The following is a 23,347-nucleotide window of genomic DNA, read 5'->3' as shown; positions in this document are numbered from 1 at the left end:
GATTTGTTAGAACTTCAGATAATGTTTTACAAATTAATTTTGTAGGGAGGGACAGGACCAAAACATGTGTGCAGTAGCTGCGTGGGCCTGGTGACAACGGTCACATGTGGGATCCACTTCAGGATATATTTTTAACAGTCTAACTTTGGTCCAGTGGGTACGGTGGAGAATTTGAAACTGAATCAGAGCATGTCTGGCACAAAAAGATGAAGAGTGCACACTTTCCACTGTTCTTCTGACATGTTTTCTCCAATGTCCTCCTCCCACTGAGATTTAATAGTTGCAAGTGCTGGGCAAAGTGCAAATGGCATTATAAAGATATGAGATCATACCCTTCATAATATGGGTGGGCTTGAAAAAAAAGTCAATAGGAGAGCTCTAGGGAGATTGAGGGTGCATGTCTCGAACGAAGCTACGAACCTGCAAATACCTAAAAAAGTGGTGTGTACATTTTTCTGCTAGTTGCTGGAAAGATGCAAAGACATTATCTATATATAGATCGTTAAATGTTATAATGCCCAGTGCTGACCACTGTGAAAAAGTGCTATCATCAATGATGGTGGGAAAGCAACATTTGCTGCTACAGGTGCAAAGATAGAATAGGTTTGTTATCCAAAGTGGTGTCTGAATTGCCTCCAGATTCTCAGCGTAGTTTTAACAATGACATTTTTAGTATAGGGAGACGAAGAGCATTTAATGGGGGCATGTCAGTGAAGTGGGCATGCATGAAGTAGCCTCCATATTAAACCACCCAGATCCTGATCCTGATTTAACCAGTATTGCATGACTCTGAGATTTGAAGCCCAATAATAAAATTGTAAATTAGGTAAAGCCATTCCCCCAAGTATTTTGGGTCTATGAAGGAATGTCTTAAGAATTGTGGGTATCTTTTTATTCCAGATAAATCCTAGGATCAGGGAATCAATTTTACGAAAAAAAAAAGTGTTCAGGCAGGAAAATGGGTATACACTGAAAATAACAGGAGAATTTGGGAAGAATATTCATTTTAACTGCTTCCCCTATCCTTGGCTGGAAGAATTAATTCAAAGACCAGCGCTCAAAATCTTTCTCCATCTGGAGTAACAAATTAGCAAAGTTAAATAAGTAAATCTATGGTGTGCAATCATAAATGGAAAATTATAGTCCCTAGCTGCAGAATTCAGTGGAGAAATTTCACTCTTGCTCAGTCAGATTTAATTTGTAACCAGAAATTATTCCGAATGATTTCAAAATATTAAGAGCTGCCGGTATCGATCTAGCTAAATCAGAAATATAAAGGAGGAGATCATCCGCATACAAAGACACTTTTTGCTCTGAACCCATTCTTTTTATACCTTTTATAGTTGAATCAACCCTCAGTGCAATAGCAAGGGGTTCGATAGCGATGGCGAAGAGGAGTGGACTCAAGGGACATCCCTGACGAGTGGACCGCGGTGGAGGGAAAATAGTCAGAACGGGCATTGTTGGTTCTGACAGACGCTTGGGGGGCGGAATATAATAACCTCACCCAAGAAATAAAGTTATCACCAAAACCAAATTTCTCTAGTGTGTAAAAGAGGTATTTCCACTCCACCCAGTCAAAAGCCTTCTCTACATCTTCTCTGCATTCTCTGTGACAGTAAATAAAGTCAGTCTGGTTAGCAATAAAAAGTGAAGCTGGTAATGCTGTTTGTGGAGTTGTTTAGTCAGATCTTCAGAGAGTTCATGTCTTTTATCTTCAGTTCAAGGCTGTGTCTGAATAAAGTTGTAGTTTGTGTTCTTATTACTCTTTTGAAAGCTGATTGAAAGAATGTTTCAGGAACATCACACTAACCTTTCAATAACATTCTAGCAACATTCAGGAAACTGGACATTTTTATGTTCTTGGAATGTCACGTTTCAACAAGAACGTTTCAGGAACATTATACATTTTAAAACACGTTCCTCTAACGTCAAGAAAGCTGGACATTTTTATTCTTTTACTTTCGTTTACAACGTAATTCTCCTCAGGGAAAGGGAAAACAACACACAAAAAAGCACATTTTCCACATTCTTTAATTTAAACACAAAAACCACAAAATAACTCATTGCATTGCTTTGGGTGCCTCTGCCGACCTCTTGTGGACAAAAATAGTATAACATGCATTTCATGAGTATTTGTCACGGGGTGACCAGGGCCGGAACCTTTCTGTATGGGAGTTGTTGCTATGGAGGAACACTTCCGGTGCAACACCGGGCCGGTTCCGGTGTCTCATGAACAGGGCGGAAATGCAGCGAGAGTTGATCGGGCGAAATCACTGGCACGTGCGAGGGAAAAATCACCAAGCGGTGATTGGGGCACGAGAAACATAAAAGACGCTGACATTGGAGAGAGAGGGCAGCGAGGGAAGGAGGAAGAAACAGCGGGAGAGGTGAGGCACGCAGCACGCAGCACGCGAGCGGCCGTGGCCGCCGCGGGAGGCCGCGGGAGAGAGAGAAAGTGAGAGAGAGAGACGGAGAGAGAAGACTTCGGCTGGATTGCGGGTGTAAGCCTTGGTTGCACCTCACAGCTATCCATTCCTCTCTCTGCCTGAGTCCAGTGAAGAACCTGCTAACGCTGTGAGTTACACGTATCCATTCCTCTCTCTGCCTGAGTCCAGTGAAGACCCTGCTAACGCTGTGAGTTACATGTATCCATTCCTCTCTCTGCCTGAGTCCAGTGAAGACCCTGCTAACGCTGTGAGTTACATGTATCCATTCTCTGCCTGAGTCCAGTGAAGAACCTGCTAACGCTGTGAGTTACATGTATCTTCCACTCTCTGCCTGAGGCTAGTGAAGAGCCGGCTAATGCTGGAGGGGCCTGTTGATACTGAAAGAGCCCGTTAATGCTGGAAGAGCCTGAGGCTAGTGAAGAGCCGGCTAACGCTGGAAGGGCCTGCTGATACTGGAAGAGCCTGCTGATGCTGAAAGAGCCCGTTAATGCTGGAAGAGCCTGAGGCTAGTGAAGAGCCGGCTAATGCCGGAAGGGCCTGCTAATGCTGGAAGAGCCTGCTGATGCTGGAAGAGCCCGTTAATGCTGGAAGAGCCTGAGGCTAGTGAAGAGCCGGCTAATGCCGGAAGGGCCTGCTAATGCTGGAAGAGCCTGCTGATGCTGGAAGAGCCTGTTAATGCTGGAAGAGCCTGAGGCTAGTGAAGAGCCGGCTAATGCTGGAAGGGCCTGCTGATACTGGAAGAGCTTGCTGATGCTGGAAGAGCCTGTTAATGCTGGAAGAGCTTGAGGCTAGTGAAGAGCCGGCTGATGCTGGAAGAGCCTGCTGATGCTGGAAGAACCTGCTCTCCAAAAGAAGAGAATGCTGAAGAGAAACTGTTTTATTTATTTAATAAAGAACATTTATTTTGAATTCTGTGTTGTCTCCTTTGTCCACGGTCAGCTCCTCAGGGGCGGCACGCAAGCGGAGGGGTGGGCGGCCCGCTGGCGCTCCACCCCGACCTGTGACATAAGTGGCGTAGTCGGCAGGATGCCGCCCTGAGTTGAGCGACCGTGGGCCGAGGGTATGGCGACCAGTTTTTTTTCTCTTTTTTTTGTTTGTTTTTGTTTTGTCTTTTTTTTCTTTTTTTCTTCGGCGTCCTTTGGTGGGGGAGGATGTCACGGGGTGACCAGGGCCGGAACCTTTCTGTATGGGAGTTGTTGCTATGGAGGAACACTTCCGGTGCAACACCGGGCCGGTTCCGGTGTCTCATGAACAGGGCGGAAATGCAGCGAGAGTTGATCGGGCGAAATCACTGGCACGTGCGAGGGAAAAATCCCAAGCGGTGATTGGGGCGCGAGAAACATAAAAGACGCTGACATTGGAGAGAGAGGGCAGCGAAGGAAGGAGGAAGAAACAGCGGGAGAGGTGAGGCACGCAGCACGCGAGCGGCCGTGGCCGCCGCGGGAGGCCGCGGGAGAGAGAGAAAGTGAGAGAGAGAGACGGAGAGAGAAGACTTCGGCTGGATTGCGGGTGTAAGCCTTGGTTGCACCTCACAGCTATCCATTCCTCTCTCTGCCTGAGTCCAGTGAAGAACCTGCTAACGCTGTGAGTTACACGTATCCATTCCTCTCTCTGCCTGAGTCCAGTGAAGAACCTGCTAACTTACATTAAATGAAATAAAACCAGAATCATCCTCGTTTTCGGTGATTCCCTAGTAATTTTATTTTATTTTTTATTTTATGTTAAAAATGATTTTAATCATGGCATTTGTCCGGTTGGGCGAGTACACTTCTCTAAAACACACGTGTCCCGGGCAAGTTAATGTGGAGCCAGAGAATGTCTAATATGGCGAGAAGTTTCACTCTCACTACACTTCCGGCTTCTGAACTGGTTGCAGTTCCACTCTGATTCCATATGAGGGCGCTCACAGGACGAGTGCAGAATGAATGGAGGTCAATGGCGGTATAGCCCTCAAAATCCACTTTTCTCAGGATATAATTTTTTGTCTAGTAATTTGAATGTTGTATTCGAAAGAAGATGCAAAGAAATTACACATTGCTGGGTGTTAGATTTTTTAGAGTCACTTATTTTCTTTAAAAAGTCTTTCAAAATGTCAATGACGTCAGAATGCTGACGTCATTAGCAGAATGCTAGCGTGTTATGGGCAACAACAACTCAACCTGTAAGAAATCGAAAGGACATAAGTACTCGTTCATTCAACTTTCGACCTAAAACCCATGTTGAATTTGCAAAATCTACAATCAGATCTGAGATTTATCAATGGCAATCGGGTGAAAGAGACAAATTTAGCCGTCTAGCCCCATTGACTCCCATTCATTTTGCACTCATGGCAATCGCCCCCAGTGGAACTCTGGTGGTACTACAACCAAAATTCGGTACAATAGGGCTTAAGGCCTCATTATACTTCTGCGTCGGACCTACACCGGAGCCTATACGCCGTAGGCAACGTGTTGGTTTTAATTTATACTTCTGTGTCGTTGTCCGCGTTGACGCGCACCTAGGGAGCGTGTGAAACCCCGAGGGAGGGGTTCTGGCAGACCAATCACAGCGCTTGTGTCCGCGTAGAATTGACGCGTTGTTACATTTTTGGAGAGGTGCACGTCAGGCTACGCCGTACGACGTAGCTATGGCGGCAGTTCGACGCAGAAGCATAAAACAGGCTTTAATAGGGAGTGGGCAGGCTCTCCGTAGACGGGCTCTGGTGGAGCCCTGATATGTTTTCCTTGACTGGTTTTCCCTGAGGAGAGTTACGTGGTTGAAAACGAAAGTAAAAAAGGGGGACGCACGTTCATTGCGTTTTACAGTGATGACTTTATTAAACTCAGCACATTATAATGATTTATCTGTCATCCACCCTCGATTAATTCGAATATTTTTTTTTTTTATTACTTGGCCCGCCCGACCGCGGGTTATGATGATCCGCAGCGCTATCGGCAAACTATACGGTTTGCATTGCACTGCTTTGGGTGTCTCTGCCGACCTCTTGTGGACAAAAATAGTATAACATGGCATTTCATGACTATTGCCACTAGATGGAGCAAATGAACATTTCTTACTCATGTTAATTTTTCATCTCTGTTTTTTGTGTTTATTTAAAATAAGACAAATCTGATATTATTTTAATCTTACATCTGTTATTTAACAGTTGAGATAGTTGTTTAATGCAGAAACACTCGCCGGGTTTAAACTAGCAAAACCGGTTTAAAGTGCACACGAATTAATTAGCATGTTGTCACAATGAGTTATAATGAATGTTACTATTAGAACTATATTCTATACTTTTATCAATTCTATTGAGAAACCATGAGAAAAAGGTGAATAAAGACTGAAATTATTCATTATTATTATGTTTTGAACTATGCTGTATCTGCTGTGTTTTGCAGTGTGTGTGTTGTCAAAATGTATTTTTAATTATTAAAATTGCCATTATTTTATATGAAAAAGTTAATTTTATTTTATTGACAAAATATTTTTTTGGGTCTTTTTGTATATATTTTTTATTAGATTAGATAACATTTTAATCATATGATCATGTGATAATGTACTCCACCTATGGGGCATGTTGTCTCATTTCACTTCATTCATTCAGGGTAAATCAAGAGAAAAGTATACGCTGTATTAATGAAAGTTCCGTGTATCTTTTGATCATTTCATTTCCTGTTTGGAATGGAATAACGAGAAATGAAAACCAGCTCGTTTATTTGAAAAATTAGATTTTTGGCTTGATTAATTTGCACACGTGGGCGGCGCTGAAACGCCCCTTTCATCTGATTGGTCGAAACGCTCCGCCTTCAGTAAGCGACGAGCTTTTCTTTCTGTCAGGCAGAATAAGAGTCGGTACTAGTGCGGCACTGACAAATGCACTGTAATAAAATAATGTCTGAAACCACCACTCACTGTTAACTAACTACAATATTTGAAGCAGAAATATGTTGCTGGTCACGTATTCGCGCTGCTGAGACTTGCAAGCGACCCCAATAATGTGAACCTCAACCGCAGTATATGACAGATTATTTTAGCATGATGTATTTCCCATTGATAAATACAGTGCAAATAGTTCCGTCTCTTTGGATAAAAGTGAAGTGGAAATATAAATCAATAATAGGCTGCTGAACTGTACCATGATAATATGTCCGTAACATTTACCACTCTCGTCTTTTATTTACATCAAAAGGCAGGTGTGTGTGACGTATAAATTATTTTGAAAATTGAACAGAAATAAAGTTTATATTAATGAATGTAAGCATGTGTAGCCTACTCAGTTCACATGAAAAGAAAGAGACAGAAAAGAGAGAAGCTAGAATCAGTGAACGTACATTAATACTGAGTCTGACAAAATTAGCAGGTTTGGGATTAATTAAAATCATGTCGGTTGAAGAGCACGGCATACCTTTAAAATGTTATTAGTTTTATTATAAAACTAACACAATTTTATTACATACTGAATTGGTCGATGTTTCTCTGAGTTTTCTTTATTATGTTGGCTTAAGAAAGCATTTAAACATTATTATTATTATGCATTATTATTATGAGAAATTGACTCCGCCTAGAACTTTAATGCTTCACCAAACTCAGCTCAGACCTTCAGACTGGTCTGACTCGCTTATATCTTTTCTAACTGGTCAGACTTACTTTCCCAAAAAATCCATTGACTTGCGTTCTCTGAGCAATGAAGGCCGTAATACTCAATGCTGTCCACTAGAGGGGGGGACAGGACAATAAGTGTTTTCTACTCTTTTTCCCTGTTTGCATCAGTTTACAGTTTTTTTCAGTCGCTAACAAGCGTTTGTCCAGCCAGTTGTCACATTTTCAAAACTCTAAACACAATTAGCACAGCATCGGTCTTTTGTGGCCATACCATTCACACATTTCTTGTCGTTTTCACACAATATGCAGTCAGTGAACACATTTCCATAATGCTTACATTTTCTTAACAGACAAGCTATACCTCCCAACAAAATTATGGATTGTTTTTGTAGTATTTACAAATGTTAACACACAACATCCCACAATAGCAAAAACAATATTCCAAACCTTAGATACAGTATGGACTGCATTTATTTACATGTATTTACCATTTACATTAACTTTTACCATTTTTGTAAATTTCATGATTTTAGCTAAATGTGATTTTGATTGCTAGCAAAATGTGTTGCTTTTGAACAATGTCATGAAGAAATAAGCTTTTCGAGTCCATATGCATCTTCCTGGAGTAATGATGCTGAAAATTCAGCTTTTCATCACAGGAATAAATTACATTTTATACAATTTATTATGACATACATATTTTTAAACAGAAATCAGTTATTTCAAATTGTACTAATATTTTACAATATGAAAGTTTATAAAAACCTCTGCTTCTGCAATGATATCAGTTCAAAAACAATATATCAGTGAGAGAGTCAAGGAGATACAACGACAATATGTCCAGGTATAGTGTAGTATATTCAATTCAATGTCCAGTTCTATAAGCTTTGCACTTTGCAAGTAGGTAACCTACACAGTACAGTATAGTATACAGTAATGACATGATTTACATAAACTTTGTTTTGAGAGTTATGGAATTGGAGGCCAACCAGGCCCCTCATGAATTCATATACATAGATGAGGCAGGATTCAAATGTAACGACCTGGACGAAATGTAATGTAGAGGTGGAAGGTTTATGACCATCAGCCACATGACCAGATGTCCCTCCTTGAAGCCATGGATGCTGGCTCCAAGGGTGGATCCGACATACCAAGCAGTTTTATCCCAGGTGCATCGCCTTGGATGAAATCAGATGTGATCTTGATGAAAACATGTGGCCTAACCCTGAAGATCGCAGAGATTAGATACAGTAATTTTATGTTTTTTTGCAACCCCCCCCCCCCCCCCCCTTTTTTGCTGTTGTTTTTTTGTTCACAATGCTCTTGTGTGTTTAATGGATATTTTGTTCACTGTAAGCAATACTGTAAAACTTTTTCTGTTCTATCAAACTGTTTCTACTGTACCTCCTGTAGTAAACAGTAAAGGAATAAAAACTGATTTGCTTTTTACTGAAATGCTTATGAATGTGAACAGTACTGCACATGTGGACATACAGTTCCCAACCAAGAAATTTAGTGTAAAACGGTGAATTGCACGTTTTGCATGCAAATACCTGTAAAACTGAAACATAAAAGTCTATGCAGTTTTAGTAATGTCAACAATAGCCAGTATTTTGAAACCTGGTGTACTTTGATTGAGTGCATGAATCTTGTGAAGTGAAAACAAGTGTTATTCTTTGACAGAATAATTTCATTTTGAGTCAGATTTCCAGTGTTTTGGTAAAGTTAGTGTGTGCGCAGAGAAAAGTGTTCTGTTTTGAAATGAAGAGTTAGTATATATTTAACAAAATGTGTTTTTGAGAAGACAATTAACCATTTGGCCAATTGTGTTTTGTAGGTGGGAGTCTGTGTTAAGAGTTTAGAAAAAGTATCTGAAGTATGGGTAAGCGCTTGTTAGCGATTGAAAAAAACTGTAAATGACAAATGCATGAATTTCATTCATAAATAGGCCATATCTGAGTATGAGAACAAGATTTACACTTCAAGCTTTACAACTAATTAAAACTTTAACCCTACTTCAAAGTTTGCCACTCTGTCATTTCTTTTAAGATATTGTTATTCCACTGTTTTTTGCATTTAATGTTTGTCCATCTGGAACTTGTATTTGTCATGAGCTCTATATTTAAGATGTACTAAAAAAAAATATGATTCAACAACACAAACTCTGTTTTTACTCGGCAAATTTGTTTTCCTTTCAAGTAGGCTATAGCCAACAGGTTATCCTGCTTTTTGCCATGGCTTGCCACACTGCCCAGAATAAACTATATTTTCTCCACACAAGATGTGGACGAGCGCATATCTTACACAGCTTCCAGTTCTGTTTAGGCTATTGTAGTTTGTAATGCTTGTTATGTTCCTTAATTTAGATATAATCTGGTTGTCTGTCTGTAAACATAAACATATTACCTTTTTTAAACTATTTAAAAATCTGCTATATTTCACAAAGGAAGCCCATTTGTTGGCGTTGGCGTTATACGAGAAAGACATTCTGAATATGAGCCTATTGTTAGCTGGTTTAAAAATGCGGATTGATCATTGCAGAGTTATTCCTTATTGCAATGCAATACAAGAAGTGCATAGCCTATATGTTATTCTTCAATGCACAACGTTAGATCGTTTGTGCAATGCAATGCAACAACATACATGTCATCTCTTTAATGAACATGGGAATGAGTTAGTACTGGTGTGCAATGCAATGCAAAAAGTTCATTAAAGAGATAACATGTTGCAATGCATTGCACAAACGATCTAACGTGCATTGAAGAATAGCATATAGGCTATGCACTTTTTGCATTGCATTGCACAGCAGAACTAACTCCTTCAAATGTTCATTAAAGAGATAACATTTTGCATTGCACAATCGATCTAACGTTGTGCAATGAAGAGTAACATAGGCCATGCACTTTTTGCATTGCATTGCACACCAGAACAAACTCCTTCCCATGTTCATTAAAGAGATAACATGTTACATTGCATTCCACAAACAATCTTGTGCATTGAAGAATAACATATAGGCTATGCATGCACTTTTTGCTTTGCATTGCACACCAGAACTAACTCCTTCAAATGTTTATTAACATGTTGCATTGCACTGCACAAACGATCTAACGTTGTGCATTGAAGAATAACATATAGGCTATGCACTTCTTGCATTGCACCCCAGAACTAACTCATTCCCATGTTCATTAAAGAGATAACATATGTGTTGTTGCATTGCATTGCACAATCTAACGTTGTGCATTGAAGAATAATATATATATGCACTTGCATTGCATTGCACCAGAACTAACTCATTCCCAAACTCATTGCGTTGTGCTTTGAGGCAATACAATATGTGCTGTTGCATTGCATTTCACAGACGATCAAACTTTGTGCATTGAAGAATAACATATAAGCTATGAGTGCATTGCAAACATACAGCAACTATCTCATTCCAATGTGCATTGAAGAGATACGTTTTTTGGAGTTACATTCCACTGCATAAAAGATCTAACTGATAAAGTTAGATATAATAATACATTATTATTCAACGCTAATTCTTAGATCGTTTGTGCAATGCAACACTAATGTTATCTTTTCATTGCACATGAGGTATGAAGTAGTTTATTCTATGCATTGTGACGCAAGAGGTAAATTCAATAATTTCCCTTCAAAGCAAAAATGAATAAGTTAGTTATTCAGTGCAATGCGATAGCACATATATTATGAGTCAAATCAGGCATACTCTTTGACCTACGGAACATATTTTCTGTCCAAAGAGTTCTTACTATACATACAGACTGACTTCTTGTGATGTTGTATTAGCTGACATATCTGACCTTTTGAACTTATTTGTGGTCAAAGTGTCCTCAAAATTTTCAAACTATATAAAGTTATAGACTCCTTTTGATGATCAAAAGGGGCCCTCTGCATAGCTGATTTATCATCAAAAGGAGTCTATAACTTTCTATAGTTTGAAATTTTTTTAGGACACTTTGACCACAAATAAGTTCAAAATGTCAGATATGGACATCTATATGGCTTATGAAGCATCAGAAGGAGTATGTATAGAAAGCCCAAGATCGAGGACTCTTTGGCCAGAAATATGTTCAGAAGGTCAAAAGGGGACCTCTGTATAGCTGATTTATCATCAAAAGGAGTCTATCACTTTATATAGTTTGAAATTTTTTTAGGACACTTTGACCACAAATAAGTTCAAAATGTCAGATATGGACATCTATATGGCTTATGAAGCACCAGAAGGAGTCTATGAGTATGTAGAGAAAGCCCAAGATCGAGGACTCTTTGGCCAGAAATATGTTCTGGAGGTCAAACGGGGACCTCTGTATAGCTGATTTATCATCAAAAGGAGTCTATAACTTTCTATAGTTTGAAAAAAATTTAGGACACTTTGACCACAAATAAGTTCAAAAGGTCAGATATGGACATCTATATGGCTTATGAAGCATCAGAAGGAGTCTATGAGTATGTATAGAAAGCCCAAGATCGAGGACTCTTTGGTCAGAAACATGTTCAGGAGGTCAAAGGGGGACCTCTGTATAGCTGACTTATCATCAAAAGGAGTCTATAACTTTATATAGTTTGAAATTTTTTTAGGACACTTTGACCACAAATAAGTTCAAAATGTCAGATATGGACATCTATTGAGGACAACACATTTTGTGTTACTTTTAACTCAACAATGTGTTATTCCTGCTAATTTTCGACACACCAATGTGTTATTATTACACAATTTGTGTCAATTACGTACACGAAATGCGCAAACTGTGTTAAAATAGTAAAATTAACACATCCTTTTTGAGATGGAGAAGTACTCGATTGTCGAAGTCAATCAAATTTTTACCGTTACCTTGAGTAGTATGAAGCTGCAGACTCGTAGTATGAATAGTCCATTTAATATTTGTAAAGATAGTCTGTAACAAAATTTGAGCCGTTAATGTATGTTTTTTCGCCTTTTTTCCCCGAAAATATTTTGATAGCTAACGTTAGCCTTTAACCTTTGACTTTTTGTAGACAAGCCATTGTAAAAATTTGATTAAAATTAGTTGACATTAAAGTAGACCAATTAAATACATTAAGTGTGTTAATATCAAAGAATGTCATCATTAATTATTTAATCAGATTTACCGTTTGACCTTTTTTTAATTACCGTACCTTTTCTCCTAAAACTATAAATTGAATTAACGTTAATTAATGCCGGAGTAATTATTTTACTTTATATAATTTATGTAGACTACTTAAATTAGTTCTTATAAAACGTAAGTATTCAAAGGAATCAATATTAATTTAACTGTGATATGAAGTTGTTGCCAGCCATTTACAACTCATACAATTGCCTAATAATCAAATTTACTATGCCTTCACTATGTATTAACAATATTTTGGACAATGGCATTCATCTTTTATTTTAGTGAAGTCGAGGAATTTGACAGAGCGTTTGCAAAAAGAAGGAAAAAAGAAGGAACATTCACCTGCCAGAAAGTAATTATTTTACCTTATGCATTTACATTACATTTTACATTTATTCATTTAGCAGACACATTTATCCAAAGCGACTTATAAATGAGGAGTTTTTTTTTAATGCAATTGAAGACGAAAAGTAAAGTCACTAACACAATTCTTTCTTCCTTTTTTCTTTGCTTTGTCCTGTTTACAGCAAGATGATGTTTAGGTGATTGTTAAATAAAGTACAGAATTGTTTATTATTGCTGTTTTGTCTATTCTTTTTTGAGTTTTCTTCGCTTTCAAAATATCAAAAAACTGGTTTTGTAATGTTAGCATGGTATAATGTTAATTGGACCATTACAAGGTTGAACTGAAAGAAAAATTGGAATAAAAACAAAAAACAAAAAAACATTGTAGCAATATAATATCACATAATATTTTTCAGAAGATACACATTCCAAGATGGTTGTCGTGTAGGCCTACTTCACATTCAACTTTGGACTCCATACGAACCATTTTTTTTTGTTGGTTCATGGTGTTGAGTGGAAACTAGACAATTGTTATTCATGTAAATTGTGAAAAATTGGTCAAATAAATCACTCTTTCTCTAAAACATTAAACAAGTTCAGGTAGTTAAAACACTGTTTGCAAATCTCATGCACTTTTTGCAAAACTCTATACACATTCTCACTCACTAAAACACATTTCGCACTGTGATGCACTTTTGTTTCAAAACGTCAAACACAGGCAGGCAAAAGTTACACACAACTGCAACACAGTTGTCATCGTTTACACACAATGACTCAAAATTGTTCACTCTTATTTCTAATGTTGTAACAAACCAACTGTAGCCTACATAATACAAGTCAGTTCAGAGTGCCAACATTGACTCAAAATGTTGCACTGAATGTTGATACCAACAATGGATGGAAACAATATAAGAGGGAGGGGAGGAAGAGTATGTGTGTAAGAGGAGGTGAACAAGCAGGAAGAGGAAGAGGACGAGGAAGAGCAAGGTGTGGAGAATGTTGTCAAAGCTGGATAGGGTTTTTCCCTTTGCCTGCAGAGATTGACTGTGATGTGGACAAACTCCTCCGGCCGGACCCAACATGAAGACATGATGCTGAAGCAGAATCAATCTCTCTCACTGACCGTGATTTTGCAGTTCTTGTTCTTGTTCTTGTTTATTTATTTATATAGCACTGTTAAACCACAACCGAGGTTGAACCAAAGTGCTTTACATAGCCTACAGATTCTATTAAAGGATAAAAATAAGGACACACATAGACCAATAAATAGACAACATATAAAACATCACATCTAACCATTATAGGCTAACGACATTAGATGCACTTTCAACAGATTCTTAAACATTGACAGGGATTTGGCAGACCTGATAGATAGCGGCAGCTCATTCCACTGTCTCGGCCCTATTACTGCAAAGACCCGGTCGCCTTTATGTAGGCGATTTGTTCTAGGCACTATAAGTAGTTTATGATTCTCTGAGCATAATGTTCTAGAAGGGTTATATGGGGTTAAAAGATTTGCCAAATATGGTGGGGCCTGGTTATTTAACGATTTATATACGAACAGTAATATTTATATCTAATTCTAAAATGGACTGGACTGGAAGCCAATTTAGAGACGCTAGTACGGGTGTAATTGATTCGTGTTTCTTTACCCTCATTACTGTAAAAGCCTCGCCGCAGCATTTTGAATCTAATATAATTTCTGAGGAGTTATTTGGGTGGCCGAATACAATAACCTCAGTTTTGTCCTCATTTAGCATTAAAACGTTTTTGGCCATCAGTTTTTAACGTACTTTAAACACTCTAAAAGTGACTCAAATGAATTGTTAGAGCGCCTGAGTGGTAGAAACATTTGCGTGTCGTCGGCATGACAATGAAATGACGCTCCATACTTTCTGAAAATGCTACCCAAGGGGAGCAAATATAAAGAAAAAAGTATGGGAGAAAGAATAGACCTTTGCGGAACCGCCCAAGGAAGAGTTTTTTTTACCCGAGGTCATATTCCCAGCAGGCACAGTACGTCAATGTGACGTCAGGAAGACGTTGGACTCCAGCTAATCCAACGTCAGTCAGACGCCATATTTTGGTTGAAAATGAAAGTAGCTTGTTTTATGCTCAGAGTTGATATGATTATCTGGATATTTTGTTTGATTGTCACCATTGTTGAGATTCATATTCTGTTTCTTGATGTCTGTGTGTGTCTAAGTAATGCCATAGATGAAAGGTTTTTGTGCACTAAATAGTTTTAAAAACCAAGTATATTTTTTGATAAACAGCACTGCTAGATCTGCTGTAGAATCAAATGACTTCTATTATGAATAAAACAATATTAAAAGTCCTATTTGATCAAAGCATTAGACACTGAATAAGATCAGGGATTCAGGCATTTACATGATGATATCATCATCATCATCATCATCATCAATAAACAGCTAACATCACCTGATCTCATGTTTTTTTTAGCTACAACAATCACGCTTTATAAACACACAATTATAACAGCCAAAAGAAATTTTATATTAAAAAGTCAAGGGTCAAGAGCACAACTAAATCAAACGCTAATCACCATCATGGTGACTTTAAAATACAAAATATGATTTCATTAAAATGGAAATTAAATAAAGTACATCTGGTTAGTGAAGCTGGTAATAAGTGTACGGCCATGCATTTCACCTTTTTGTTTGGTTTATTCCAACCAAAATTCAACGACTGCCCAACGTTTGAGCTTGATGTCAAACAAACATTGGATTTAGATATCAACCCAACTTTAATTTTCAACCAAAATCCAACGTCTTTTTGGATTTAACACTTTCAATAGCGCCGACGCTGTGCTGTGTGTGGTTTTAAACCCAGATTAAAAAATTTCTCCTATAGAATTATTATTTAAAAAATGAAAGTAGTTGCTGCAGCACAACTTTTTCTAAAGTTTTTGAGGCAAAGGACATCTGAGAGATTGCCCTGTAGTTTTGCATATCATCCTGGCCCATATTTGGACGCTTCAACCGAGGTGTCACCACAGCATGTTTAAACGCTTGTGGATATGTCCCACTGGACAAGCTCTTATTAAACAAATGTGCTAAACTCAGTGATACACAGTCAAAGGTCTACTTTAACAAACGACTAAGCATCAGCTAATTTGCACAAAATGTTGGTTTCAGTTTTTGTACAATATCCTTCAGAACTGTCAAATTAATAGGTTCAAAAACCCTCCACTCAGCAATGCAGGCAGGATAGTCAGATGGATCAATTGTCACCAAAGGGATCTGGGAGCGTTGACCGACAATCTTTTGGCTAAAGAAATTAAGAACGTCCTTCACAGGAAATAAGTGAGGAATTTTGATGTTTATTACTCAAATTAAAAAAGAAATAGAGTTAATAATGGAAAATTAGAGTTTTGAATTATGAATATTGGCCCTAATAATATTGGAAAAGTAGGTATTTTTAGCCTTGCTTACAGCTTTTTGATAACTAAATAAAGAATCTCTTAGAGCGTCATAGTGGACATAGTTTACTCTTTTTCCATTTTTTTGTGCACAGTTGCACAACTCTTCTGAGTGTACTTTACTGTAACATGCTTTTCATTTAGAGTTTTTTACTGTAACCTTGTTGGTTTTTGCAGTTGGTCATTGTATTTTCACAGTATGCAAGTGCTGAATATACAGACATTCAATACTATACAATATTCAGTACAATACTATACTTGCAGTGCAAACAGTATACGTCGTCAAGTCAAGTCATCTTCATTTATATAGCGCTTTTAACAATGTAGATTGTTTCAAAGCAGCTTTACGGAGATAAACGTATCATTTACGATAACAGAGATTGTTTTGGCTTTATAGCGGTTCTTTAATAAAGTTATTTTCCAGCAACGCTTTATCTGTAGAGTGGTAAAGGGATCATCCATAGGGAGAGACTAGTTGGCACTTCAGCACTGCGTTGTCATCGGGTCCAGGCGCAGGTCCCTCGTCAGATCCGGACACGGCCCAGATCCGGCAGGCTGCGGGAAAACCGCGGGATAAACAAAGACACTAAAATTAGCGTAGATGCCATTCTTCTTATGATGTAACGTGTACATCAGGATTTATGGGAAGTGTTCCCGGTTCCGGCTGACCTAATCTATGCAGCCTAACATTGAATTATAGAAGTCTATAATGTGTTATGTGTATGCTAGGTCAAAGAGATGTGTCTTTAATCTTGCTTTGAACTGACAGAGTCTGCTTCCCGGACAATGTTAGGAAGACTGTTCCAAAGTTTTTGTGCTAAATAGGAAAAGAATCTACCGCCAGCAGTCGATTTTGATATTCTAGGTATTATTCTAGGTATTATCAACTGGCCGGAATTTTGAGATCACAATAGACGTGAAGGACTATAATGCGTTAAGAGCTCGCTCAAGTACTGCGGAGCTAAACCATTTAGTGCTTTGTAAGTAATCAGCAATATTTTAAAATTTATAAGATGTTTAATAGGGAGCCAATGCAGTGTTGACAGAACTGGGCTAATATGGTCATACTTCCTGGTTCTGGTAAGAACTCGAGCTGCTGCATTTTGAACTAGCTGTAGTTTGTTTATTAAGCATGCAGGGCAACCACCCAGTAGAGCATTACAATAATCTAGCCTTGAGGTCATAAACGCATGAACTAATTGTTCCACATTTGTCAATGAGAGCATATGGTGTAATTTAGATATATTTTTAAGATGGAAAAATGCGGTTTTACAGATACTAGACACGTGACTTTCAAATGAAAGATTGGTATCAAAGAGCACACCCAGGTTCCTAACCGACGACGAAGACTTAACAGAGCAGCCATCAAGTGATAGACAGTATTCTAGGTTATTACGTGAGGAAGTTTTTTGTCCAATAATTAGAATCTCTGTTTTTTCAGAATTTAGAAGTAGGAAATTACGAGTCATCCAATTTTTTATATCAGCTATGCATTCCGTTAATTTTGTGAATTGGTAAGTTTCGTTAGGTTTTGAAGAAATATACAGCTGAGTATCATTGGCATAACAGTGAAAGCTAATTCCATGTTTCCTAATGATATCTCCTAAGGGTAGTATGTACAGAGTGAACAGCAGCGGTCCTAGTACTGAGCCTTGTGGAACACCATACTGAACTTGTGATCGATGAGACATCTCTTCATTTACTGCTACAAACTGATAACGGTCAGATAAGTATGATTTAAACCATGCTAGTGCAATTCCACTAATGCCAACATAGTTTTCTAGTCTATTTAAAAGAACGTTGTGGTCAATGGTGTCAAATGCAGCACTAAGATCGAGTAAAACTAATAGAGAGATACAACCACCATCGGATGATAAGAGCAAATCATTTGTGACTCTAACGAGAGCTGTCTCAGTACTATGGTACGGTCTAAATCCGGACTGAAAATCCTCGCAGATATCATTTCTTTCAAGAAAGGAACACAGTTGTGAGGATACTGCTTTTTCTAATATCTTTGACACAAAAGGTAGATTCGAGATCGGTCTGTAATTGACTAATTCTGTAGGATCAAGTTGCGGTTTTTTAACAAGCAGTTTAATCATAGCCAGCTTAAAGTTTTTTGGTACGTATCCTAGAGACAAAGACGAATTAATGATATTAAGAAGAGGATGTGTGACCTCTGGAAGCATCTCTTTCAGTAGCTTAGTCGTTATAGGGTCTAACATACATGTTGTCGATTTAGATGATTTAACGAGTTTGCAAAATTCTTCCGCTCCTATAGCAACGAATGAATCAAATTTTTCCTCAGGGAGACTACAATGCACTGCCTGATGCGATACTGTAGTACACGGTTGCATAGTTATAATTTTGTCCCTGATATGTGAAGTGAAGAAGTTTATAAAGTCATTACTGCTGTGTTGCTTGGAAACTTCTGGGTTTGAAACTTTCTTTTTCGTTAGTTTAGCCACTGTTTCAAATAAATATCTAGGATTATGTTTATTTTCTTCTAATAGGGTTGAAAAATAAGCAGATCTAGCAGCTTTTAAAGCCTCTCTGTAAGTAATCAAGCTCTCCTTCCATGAAATCCGAAATACCAGTTTTGTTTTCTTCCAGTTTTCTCCATTTTTCTGGCTGCTCTCTTAAGGGCCCGAGTGTGCTCGTTGTACCCCGGCGTTGGACTATTTTCTTTAATCTTCTTTAAGCACAAAGGAGCAACTGTGTCTAAAGTGCTGGAAAAGAGAGAGTTAAAAGTTTCTGTCGCAATACCTAGTTCTTCTAAGCTATCCGGGATGCTGAGATGATGAAACTGATTAGGAAGATTATTGATAAAGCAATCTTTAGTGGCAGAAGTGATAGGTCTAACATATTTATAACACGGAGTCAGCTTTGCAGCCTTGGCTAAATGTAATTTACACAAGACTAGATAATGATCTGAGATGTCATCGCTCTGCTGCAGAATTTCAACGGCATCAACATTTATTCCATGTGATAATATTTGATCTAGAGTATGATTACGGCAATGAGTAGGTCCTGACACGTGTTGTCTAACTCCAATAGAGTTTACAATGTCTTTAAATGCCAATCCCAAAGCATCTTTTTCATTATCTATGTGTATATTAAAATCACCAACAATTAGTACTTTATTCAGTCAATATTAATTCGGATAGAAAGTCAGCAAATTCTTTGATAAAGTCTGTATGGTGCCCTGGTGGCCTTTATACAGTAGCCAGCACAAATCTCAAACGTGATTTATCGTTTACACTAGATATTTTTACATTAAGCACCAACGCTTCAAAAGAAGTATATTTAAAACTTGATTTCTTAGTGGTTTTGAAAATATTACTATAAATTACAGCAACACCTCTCCCTTTGCGTTTCAGACGAGGCTCATGTTTATAACAGTAATCTTGTGGGGTGGACTCATTTAAAATAATGTAATCGCTTGGTTTTAGCCAGGTTTCTGTCAAACACAGCATATCCAGGTTATTATCTGAAATCATATCAATAAGCAATAACAATGAGTGCTTTTGGAGTAAGGGATCGAATATTCAGCAACCCAAGCTTTATCATTTGCTCATCTGTATTATAGCTGTTTTTTATTTGTTGAACATCAATTACATTTTCTTACCTTAGATGGGTTTGGACGTTTTTTGGATTTCCAAATTCGGGGAACAGACACAGTCTCTATGTGATGATAGCTAGGTGAAAGAGGCTCTATGTGATGGGATTTATCTGACCTTGGTGACGCGAGGCCGCTAGCAGACAGTCGGTTTAGCCAGTCTGTCTGCTTCCTGACCTGGTGCCCAATTTGTCATTTTTTATCTCTAAGACTATGAGCCAAATTACTAGAGAGAAGAGCAGCACCATCCCAGGAGGGATGAATACCATCTCTTTTCAACAGGTCAGGTTTGTATATATATGTGTATATATACACTGTATATATACAATTTATTCACCATCCTACTGTAAGTTGTTATTATTATACTTTTTTACATAATTGTAAAATTATTTTACTTTGTTGCAATATACTTTTCTTTTCTGTAACTGCATGCTTTGGATTCTGTGTTCTTCATTTTTTGATGCAGTGTCTAATGAATGATCTGTAGTGTTTATAATATTGACTCGCTGTGTGTATGATCTGAAAGCATTGTTTGATTTTGAGCACAGATAAAATGGTTTTGAGGCAATTGTTTGATTTTGCCAGAAGAGTCAGAGGTTATCTGGATGTGGTTTGAAAATTTGGCTTTTTATTTAAGATTTTGACAAAGTGAGTGATGGTTTCAAGAAATATTGGAAACTAGTGCTTATATTTTTCAATATACTGCAATATTGACCATGTATGGTTATATATATATATATATATATAATTTTTTTTTTATATAAATGAAGACAAAAATAGCATTACATGTAATATTCACAGTGTTATCCATGTTCATAAATGTGAATGTATTTTCACACATATATATATACACACATTCACAGAATGAGTTACAACAGATTTCTAGTTCCCAGCATGCTTTGCCACGACTGTTAAAGGAGAGCAAATGTTAAAATTAAGTTTTTATTGAATGTGTTTTCCTCAGTATTAATAGGGGGAGATCAGTTAGTGTTTAATGTTCTATTATTTTGGAATTTAAAAGGCTTTCTGGTATGTGGGAGTTTTTGGGGTCATTGTGCTGAAGATGATTGGTCAAAACTATGCTTTAGCTTTTATTAACTAACATGAAAATATGAAACATTTATAATGTCATTAATTATAAACAGTAAGAATTATATTACATTATTTCTCTATATATGTGTGTATATACTGCATGAGTAAATATATTACACATGCAGTACCATATGTGATCACATACATCTATATAATATAAAATCAAATATAAAATTTCATACATTATAAAATGTTAGTAAATATAATCAATATATGAAAAGCGTCAATTCCTTATGTATTATTCAATATATTTTAATACACAATATATTATTTTGTATATTTTCAAATATACTGTTAAACCATTCAATATACTGATCATTCATATATAGGGAAATATATTTTCTTTTCATAAGAGAAGCCTGCGTATGGTCTATGGTCCCGCCCCCCCATCAGAACTATCAAATGCACAACAGCTACCCACAACCTAAGCTCAAGATTCACTCTTCAGAATGTAGTTTGAAGATTTGGTTTTATGTTTAAGGTTTTGAGAAAGTGGGTGATGGTTTCGAGAAATGTCTTTTAGAAATGCAGTAAAACTGTAATGAAACAAAGGACATGGTGATTGATTATAGGGGGTCTCCACCCAGTCCTCTGATGACAACAATTAAAGACTTGGACATTGAAATTGTTACTCGCAAATATTTGGGGGTGGTTATAGACAAAAGTTTTTTTAAGCACATGATTGATTCACTCTTCACCACAATGGTAACCTCAACAACTTAAATGAAATTCATTCAACAACACTTGCAACAAATCACTCCAAACTACTTTTTTTTTTTGGGGGGGAAAATGTAATTCAATTTCATGGAAAAGTTTTCCTTTATTTAATAAAGTTCACTTTAACAAATTATTTTTCTGACACAAGAACCTAAATTGATTAAGCTTTTTCAACAAACTATTATTTGTTTAAAAGGACTTGTCATCATGTTGTATAAAAATAAATAAAATTACGTTCAATGAACAATTGTTTGAGTGCCTTCAGTAGTGTTTCCTGATGGCAGTGGTCTCTTTCAGCAGGATAATGCACCCTGCCACACTGCAAAAAACGTGCCGGAATGGATTGAGGAACGCTACAAAGAAAGAGTTCAAGGAGTTGCCTTGGCCTTCAAGTCTTAACTCGCCACTTGCAGGATTAAAGGACCTGCTGCTAATGTCTTGGTGCCAGATACCTCAGGACATGTTCAGAAGTGTTGTGGAGTCTGGAAGCATCAGAGGTGTTATGGCAGCACGAGGGGAACTACACAATATTAGGCAGGTAGTTTTAATGTTGTGGCTGATCAGTGGAAGTTTCATTTAATCAGATTTTGACTTATTTTAGAAGAAAAATCTTACATTTAACATATTATAAATGCTGAAACGATCCTTTGAATAGCATTATGCATTCCAGAAGATCCAGGGTTAATAAATCAAATTTAGTTGCAAATGCAGCACAAAACACACAAGAAAGGAATTAAATAAGTGTATGCAGTATATAATAAATACAGTACTTTCTTGTTTAACAAATTTAACACTAGTGTACCAGTGCTTCATGGTTTTTGCTTTTTTCTCTTTGGTAACATGGGAAAGTTTCTCTTGTAAGCCCCATTTGGCTTACATTTATGATTTCCTTTGTTAAATTGTGTAACAGAACACTATCTAAACAATTTCAAATATGACAATGCATTTCATGCTTGGTTGAGATTGTGGATGAATGAGTTTGAACCAACTTGAAATGCACTAAATAAAAAGTAACACAAAAATGCTGTTTAGGAATTTCAGAGTTTAAGACTATTAAAAGTGAGGAGGAAATTATGACGAATCAGTGCTGGAAATGGGAAATCACACTTTGGGTCAACAGTCAACAGAAGGGAAATCGTATCCTAACCAGAACAGAGGTGTAAAAAGTACTGGGAATCTGTACTTAAGTTAAAAGGATAGTTTACCCAAAAACTAAAAAATTTTGTCATTACTTTACTGACCCTCAAGTTGTTCCAAACCTGTATAAGCTTCTTCCTGATATTTTGAAGAACGTTGGTAACAAGACAGTTGACGGCACATTGACTTGCATAGTAGAAAAATAAAAAAAAATACAATGGAAGTGAATGGCCACCATCACCACCTTCTGGTTACCAACTTTCTTTCAAATATATCTTCTTCTTGAGAATTGTTTCTACACCATAGTTTTCTAAGTGCACTTCAGTACTTAAAAGTAAAAAGTAAAAACACTTTTCTGAAACCTGTTACCTGAATATTTTCAGCTAAAATTAGCAAAAGAGGATTTTACAGTGGTTTGAAATTTAATTGATATAGATATTTTATAAAGACTTTGCCATCTAGATATCATCATTAAGAGACTTTGTTCCCTGAACAAACAACCACTGTCTCTTTCCTGGACTAACAAACTAATAAATAAAAAACACTCTTGTCTAACCCATAAAAGAACATTTAATGGATGTCAAAATAATGGTAAATATAAATACTACAGATAACACTTGTTAAGCTTTGGGTTTGAAACTAGATTCAATCCCATCCCATTGTTAATTATTTTTCTACCCCCAAGGTTATTATAAAAACATGAACCTGATCTGAAAGTCGGAGGGAGGTGTCATTGCAATTTATAGCAATATTTGCAGTACTTTTGTGTATATTTACCCAAATACAGACTGTGGACATTTAGATTGTATGAAAGATAGATTGTATGAGT

This window comes from Rutilus rutilus (assembly GCF_951802725.1).
Source record: "Rutilus rutilus genome assembly, chromosome: 9".
Lineage (NCBI taxonomy): Eukaryota > Metazoa > Chordata > Actinopteri > Cypriniformes > Leuciscidae > Rutilus > Rutilus rutilus.
Note: the sequence above shows the minus strand (reverse complement) of the source record.